This window comes from Neofelis nebulosa, chromosome 15 (assembly GCF_028018385.1).
Source record: "Neofelis nebulosa isolate mNeoNeb1 chromosome 15, mNeoNeb1.pri, whole genome shotgun sequence".
NCBI classification, from domain to species: domain Eukaryota; kingdom Metazoa; phylum Chordata; class Mammalia; order Carnivora; family Felidae; genus Neofelis; species Neofelis nebulosa.
In genome coordinates, this window is record NC_080796.1 from 68,846,604 (window position 1) to 68,853,124 (window position 6,521).

Below are 6,521 nucleotides of genomic sequence, written 5' to 3' on the forward strand. Positions count from 1 at the left end.
GATGGATTGTTTAAAGCCATATTTGAAAGATGAACCGAATGGGTGTGTGGTTTCAGAGTGTGCAAAAACCCGCATCACCTTCATGATGCCAGTCATTCCCTAAACGCTTTGAAGGAGGCAGAGAAATAATCCAACGATCCTTATTTTATTTTTCATTTCATCCACAGTTTCAAGTTTATTTTCATAAACTTGAACAAAAGAGAGGTTTTTTTACTCTGTTCCTGGGTGCCCTTTGTCCTTGTTATGTCTTTTTTCCCCTTCTATTTCATTTTTAATTTAAGTACAGTCGACACGTCATGTCGTGTTACTTTGAGGTGTACAACAGAGTAACTCGACGATTCTTCGCGTTATGCTACGCTCACCACAAGTACAGCCACCATCTGTCACCACACAGAGCTATTAAGTACCACTGGCTATATTCCCTATGCCGTGCCGCGCATCCCCATGCCTTAATTTATTGCATAACTGGAAGTTTGCACCTCTTCATGTCCTTCCCCTGTTTCTTCTACTCCCCTCCCTCCCGCCCCTCCAGCAACTGCCAGTTTCTTCTCTGTATTTATGGGTCTGTTTCTCTTTTTGTTGTTGTTTATTTGTTCATTTGTTTTTTAGATTCCACATGTAAGTAAAACCATATGTTGTTCTTCTCTGCCTGACTTATTTCACTTAGCATAACGCCCTCCAGGTCCGTTCGTGTTGTCACAAATGGCAAGATTTCGTTCTTTCTATGGCTCAACAGTATTCTGTTGTAGATCTATACCACATCTTCTTTATCCATCAATCCACCAATGGACACTTAGGTTGCTCCCATATACTGATGCTATTTTAGAGAAGCGTGCTCAGAAGAAACTGAAACAGGAGTGACTGGGTGGTTCAGTCAGTTAAGCATCCAATTCTTGATTTTTGGCTCAGGTTATGATCCTACGGTTCATGAGATTGAGCCCCACATTGGGCTCTGTGCTGACCGCATGGAGCCTGCTTGGGATTCTCTCTCCCTCTCTCCCTGCCCCTCATCAGCTTGCTCTCTCTCTCTCTCTCTCTCTCTCTCTTTCTCTCTCTCAAAATAAATAAATGAATAAACATGAAAAAAATATTTTTTAAAAAAGAAACTGAAACAAAAAAAAGGGGGGGGGGAGGTGTTGTCCAAACCATAGGACATTACTCCAGGACACCCAGCCTAAGAAATGCCGATGGGAGCAAGGATGCCTGAGGGTGAGGGGATGTGGCAGCATCAGGAGAGCAGAGAACAATCAGAAAGGAGGAGAGAGAAACTTCTCCTGGTCATTGCCATCAACACCCAAATGCGTGTCTGTGTTTCCAACCTGTAAACAAGGAGAAGAAAACCTGCCTTGACCCCACTGTCCTTATGTCTTACCAACTGGGTCCTCCCAAATATTGTCTACAGTTGCTGTCTCCAAAGCTTCTCTTTCCATTCTCCCTTGAACCCATTCTAAAAAGGCTTTCCTCAACACCACTCCATAAGGATTCTGGTTAAAGGCGTGAAAAAATTCTCTCTTTCCAGACCTACGATCAATTCTCCATCTTCATTTCACCAGAACTACCTGCAGCTTTGAACACATCTGATCACACCCATCCTTGGCTGCCCCCCTTCACAGGGCTCAGCGGGATGCCCACTGTCCTGGCTTCCTCTTGCCTCGCTGGCTCCTTCTCCTCCATTTCTCGTGGGTTCTTCCTCTTCCACCCACATCTCCATGTGGAGGTGGCCCAGGGCTCTGACCTAGTAATGCTCACTTGTTGGGTGATCTCAATCACACACTGGGCTTTAAATTTCCTCTACTTGCTGAAGACTGGCAAATTTAAGCCTTTCTTCCTTCATCCTAGACCTCCTGCCTGAAGTTTAGCCCCCACTATATCAGCTTCACACTCAACATCTCTTCATTTTTTTCTAATAAATATCCCAAACTCAACGTATCGAAAAATTAAATTCTAATATTCACGTTCTTCAAAAACCTGTTTCACCCTCAACTGTCTCTCTTCTTCCAACTGCTCAGCAAGATTTTTTGGAGTCATCTTTGGTTTTTCTTGTATACTTCCCATCTGATCTAGCAGCAGTTTCTGCTGGCTCTATCTTCAAAATGCATCCAGAATCTAACTGCTGCCCACCAGTTCTCCTGACACCACCCTATTCTAACTGTCTACCATTACTTACCTAGGTTACTGCATGTGAATGGTTGAATTTCGCCCCCTTAAAGTCCTAACCCCCAGTACCTCCAAATGTGACTATTTTGGAAATAGGGTCATGGCAGGTATAATCAAGGTAAGAAAAAGTCATTCGGGAGGGAGCTCACTCTAATTCAATAGGACTGGACAGACACACCCAGAGGGAAGATGGAGACACAGAAAGGACAGCCATGTGAAGACAGAGGCGGAGACCTGTGTTATGTTGCCATGAACCAAGGACCTGGAGCTACCAGGAGCTGGAAGACAAAGGGAGGATCCTACCCTAAGGCTACAAAGAGAACATGGTCTGGCCGACACCTTGATTTTAGACCTCTAGCCTCCAGAACGGTGAGAGAATAAAATATGTGTTTTGTTAACCCAGCCAGTTTGTGGTGCTTTGTTTCAGCAGCCACAGGAAACAAATACACAGCAAAAGCATTCTAACTGGTTTCCCTGCTTCTGCTCTTTCCCTAAATGTATTCCCAATAGAGAAGCCCAAATAATCCTCTAAATGTAAATCAGACCCTGTCATATCTCTACTCAAAACCCTCATCTGGCTCTCCAGCTTACTCAGAAGAATAGCAAAGTCCTCATAACATAATGACCTAGGTGACACCTCATGTCCCTTATACCTATGACCTTACCTTTTACTGTTTTCACTCTGATCCAGCCACTTTGCTGCTTTTCAAACACATCAGTCATTTTCACACATCAGCACCCATGCTCTAGCAGTTTCCTGTTCCTGGAAGATCATTTCCCTAGATATTCACATCCTTCTAACCTTGGCATTCACATCAAGGAGACATTTAGTGTCTTCTTGAAGTGTCCCACCCTGGCCATCCTCTTTAATCTGAACTCCTTTCATTCTGATCTTCCTCTTTTTTCCCATAGCAGGTACTGTCTCCCATCTTACTTCATCATTCTCTTACCAACTGCATTTATCTTTATTGTCTACCTCTATGCCCTTGAGTGTAAGTTTCAAGAGGTACATATTTTTGTTTCTTTTGGTCACTGTTTTATTCTAAGCATCTGGGACAGCACATAACACATATTAGAATTTAATAAATATTGGTTGAAGTATCAAGTAAATGTTTTACCTCATTATTTTTCCTAGAGATAGTCCTAGATCAAACAGTGACAGAAACACAGCGTGCGCGCGTTTGTGTGTGTGTGTGTGTGTGTGTGTGTGTGTGTGTGTGTGTTGAGGAAAGGGTGCAATTTGGAATTGGGTTCAAATCCCAATTCTGCCAATTTCTAACTGTGTAACCTAAAGTGAGTCACATCAAATGCTTCAATTCCATCACCGTAGATTGAACACAATATATATGTATATACATATATATATTCCAATATGATTAATGATTCCTACATCAAACAGTTGGGAAGAATAATTTGAAAATACGTGAAAGTGTTCTGGTACATTAGAAAACACTAAGACTACTGTAATTGGCAGCATTTTCTGTGTACTGATTTTTTTTTTTTTTATAGTTCTATTTGTTGTCAACACTGTCTGGTTAACCTGGGAATTTAGTTCACCGGGAAGACATGGTGCGGAAGAAATGGAATCTGGTTTGGCATTGGGTCTATGGTATGGCTTGTAGAGAGCAACATACAAAGCCCCTTGCCATAAGGGAGGGCTAGGAGGTGCCTGCGGAACAAGTTAACTAACTAGACAATGTCATATTGGTTTGTGCTTCATCTTGTTTTACCTCTGACGTGCACAGCGTACTTATCTTTATCCTTCTATTTTTTTATAGCACTTTTGATTCACTGGGAATGAACCTAAGCCAACTATCCTCCTTGTGCTTTTTACTTAGCTCCAAATTCAGATGTTCAGTCTAAAGAAATCTTGGCTGGGGTGAAAAATTCCTTTAAACTCATGTGTTCTGAACATTCACTTGCTCAACGAGATTCTTGCCAGCCAACGGAGAAAGTCATACTGATAAGGAGGAGAAGTGCCAAAGAGCTCCAGACCCAGAGTTAGGATTCTGGTACCAGTTCTCTTCCCATAAAGTTATGAAAACTTCAAATAGTTTGCCCTCTTAAATTAGGAATCTTTGATCTTATTTGTAAGGGGGCGGGGGGAAGCTATTTTCACTTTCTCTAAATCTTGAGATTGCCGTGCTGACAGTATGGATTCATCTTTGGGTTTAGCGTCTTGGCAGATTCCATACGTGTGTAGCTCAGGCATAGGGGTTGGGGAGAAGGAAATAGAGGACTATGGTAGAGGCAACCAGTGTTGAGTGAGCATCCAGATTTGGTCCAGGGATCTCTGGGCTGGATGATATCTTGCTCTAAAATATAGTTCTTTCTTCCGTAAAAGAGAAAAATAACAACCTGCCCATTATACGAGGATTAAGCCATGCCATATACATGACATATTCACTACAGGGCTTAGCACATAACAGAAGACCCCAGAATGGCAGTAATTATTGTCATTAAAATGTCACAAATATAATCCCCATTCACCAAAAGAGTCATATTAACCAAAAGAGATGAAGTAGTTAGGAATTTTTTTTTTTTTTTTAGGAATTAGGAATATTTTTTTTTTAATGTTTATTTTTGAGAGGGAAACAGAATGTGAGCAGGGGGAAAGGCAGAGAGAGCGGGAGACACAGAATCCGAAGCAGGCTCCAGGCTCTGAGCTGTCAGCACAGAGCCTGACGCAGGTCTCGAACTCACAAACCATGAGATCACGACCTGAGCTGAAGTCGGATACTTAACCTACTGAGCCACCCAGGCGCCCCGGGAATTATCTTTTTTTTTAAGAAGTGAGTCTTGTATTAGGCCTGAAGGCTGTATAGACTTTTCCCAAGTAGAGATGGACACAACTGCGTGAGGGGATTTTGCCTTCTGCCATATGCTATGAAGCAAAGCTTGTTCCTTTCCTACTCAGCCATGCAGGTTGAACTGACTAAAGCAATGGTTAGGGAGAAGCCTAGACCCCTGTTGGTGGGGCGGGAATTTGTGAGACCGTATTACATCCTGCTGAACCAGGCCCCAGACATGTTGCACAGATTTTATGGAAAGAACTCTTCTTATGTCCCTGGGGGATTGGATTCAAATGGAAAGTCAGCAGATGCCATCTGTGGACAGAAGGCAATCCATAGGAAAGTGATGTCATAAAATTTTCAACTGCCACACTAAGATGTGCCATGTTGGTGCTCAAACCACTCTGAATGATGGTGTGGTGGTCCAGGTGATGGGGTTGCTTTCTAATAACAGCCAGGCTCTGAGGAGATTCATGCAGACATTTGTCCTCGCTCCTGAGGGCTCTGATGCAGATAAGTTCTGCACTCAAAGTGATATCTTCAGATACCAAGAGGTCTTCTGTGGCTTTGTCACTGGGCCTCAGGAGAAATCTGAGGAAGAGGTAGAGGACCTGAAGAAAGACAGCAGATACCTGAGGTGGCACCTGATGATTCTGGAACTTTCTATGATCGTACTTTCAGCAATGACTGGGAAGAACATTCAGAGGAACCTGTTGCTGAACCAGAGCCTGATCCTGAATCAGTAGCAGAGCAAGAACCTACGTCTAAAATCCAGGAGGACAAGTACGAGCCAGTATTGGAAGAAATTGCTCCTAAGGATGTTCAGAAGAGTTCTTCCCCAGCACCTACCGACATAGCTCAGACCCTAGAGGAGGACCTGAGGACATTCTCTTGGGCATTTGTGACCAGAAAGATCCTTCCGCCCAGTGGAGCTCTTGCAGTTACTGAGATCCCACCTTATGTTGTTAAAGTACCAGCTTCACAGCCTCATCTTTGGCCTAAGCCTGAATCTCAGATTCCACCACAGGAGACTCAGAGGGATCAAAGAATGTGAGAACAATGAATAAATAGTCCTCCCCAAAGGGGACATAGACTCACAGTCTGTGAGGCTGGTGAGCAAGGTGACACCGAACCCCAAAGAACTGCAAGACTCCCTGATGGTCACCAACTTTTCATTGGACATGAAGTGGACAAACCAGGACTTAAATATTTTTTCCCAACTTATGGGAATGTGCTGGGGCTATGCATTAACAGTGGCAGGAAGTTACCCAATTTTGGTTTTTTGTGTGTGATGATTCTGATCCTGTTCAGAAGACCCTCAGTGTGCCTGGGTGGCTCAGGGCATAACACGTCATACTCTTGCTTTCAGCTCAGGTCATAATCCCAGGGCCCTTGGGAGGGGGGCCCCTTGCCAGGCTCCTTGCTGAGCATGGAGCCTGCTTGGGATTCATTCTCTCTCTCTCTCTCTCTCTCTCTCTCACCCTCTGCCCTTATCCCCCACTCACACACTCACCCTCTCTCTCTCTAAAATAAATTAAATTTTTTTTAATTTAAAAATTGTTTTAATGGTTA

General features: G+C 43.4%; 1 pseudogene; it reads left to right on the forward strand.

Annotated features, from left to right (window-relative positions):
- The first annotated feature begins 5,100 nt into the window (after positions 1-5,100).
- Positions 5,101-6,003, forward strand: LOC131495569 (ras GTPase-activating protein-binding protein 1-like; annotated as a pseudogene).
- The last annotated feature ends 518 nt before the right edge of the window (positions 6,004-6,521 follow it).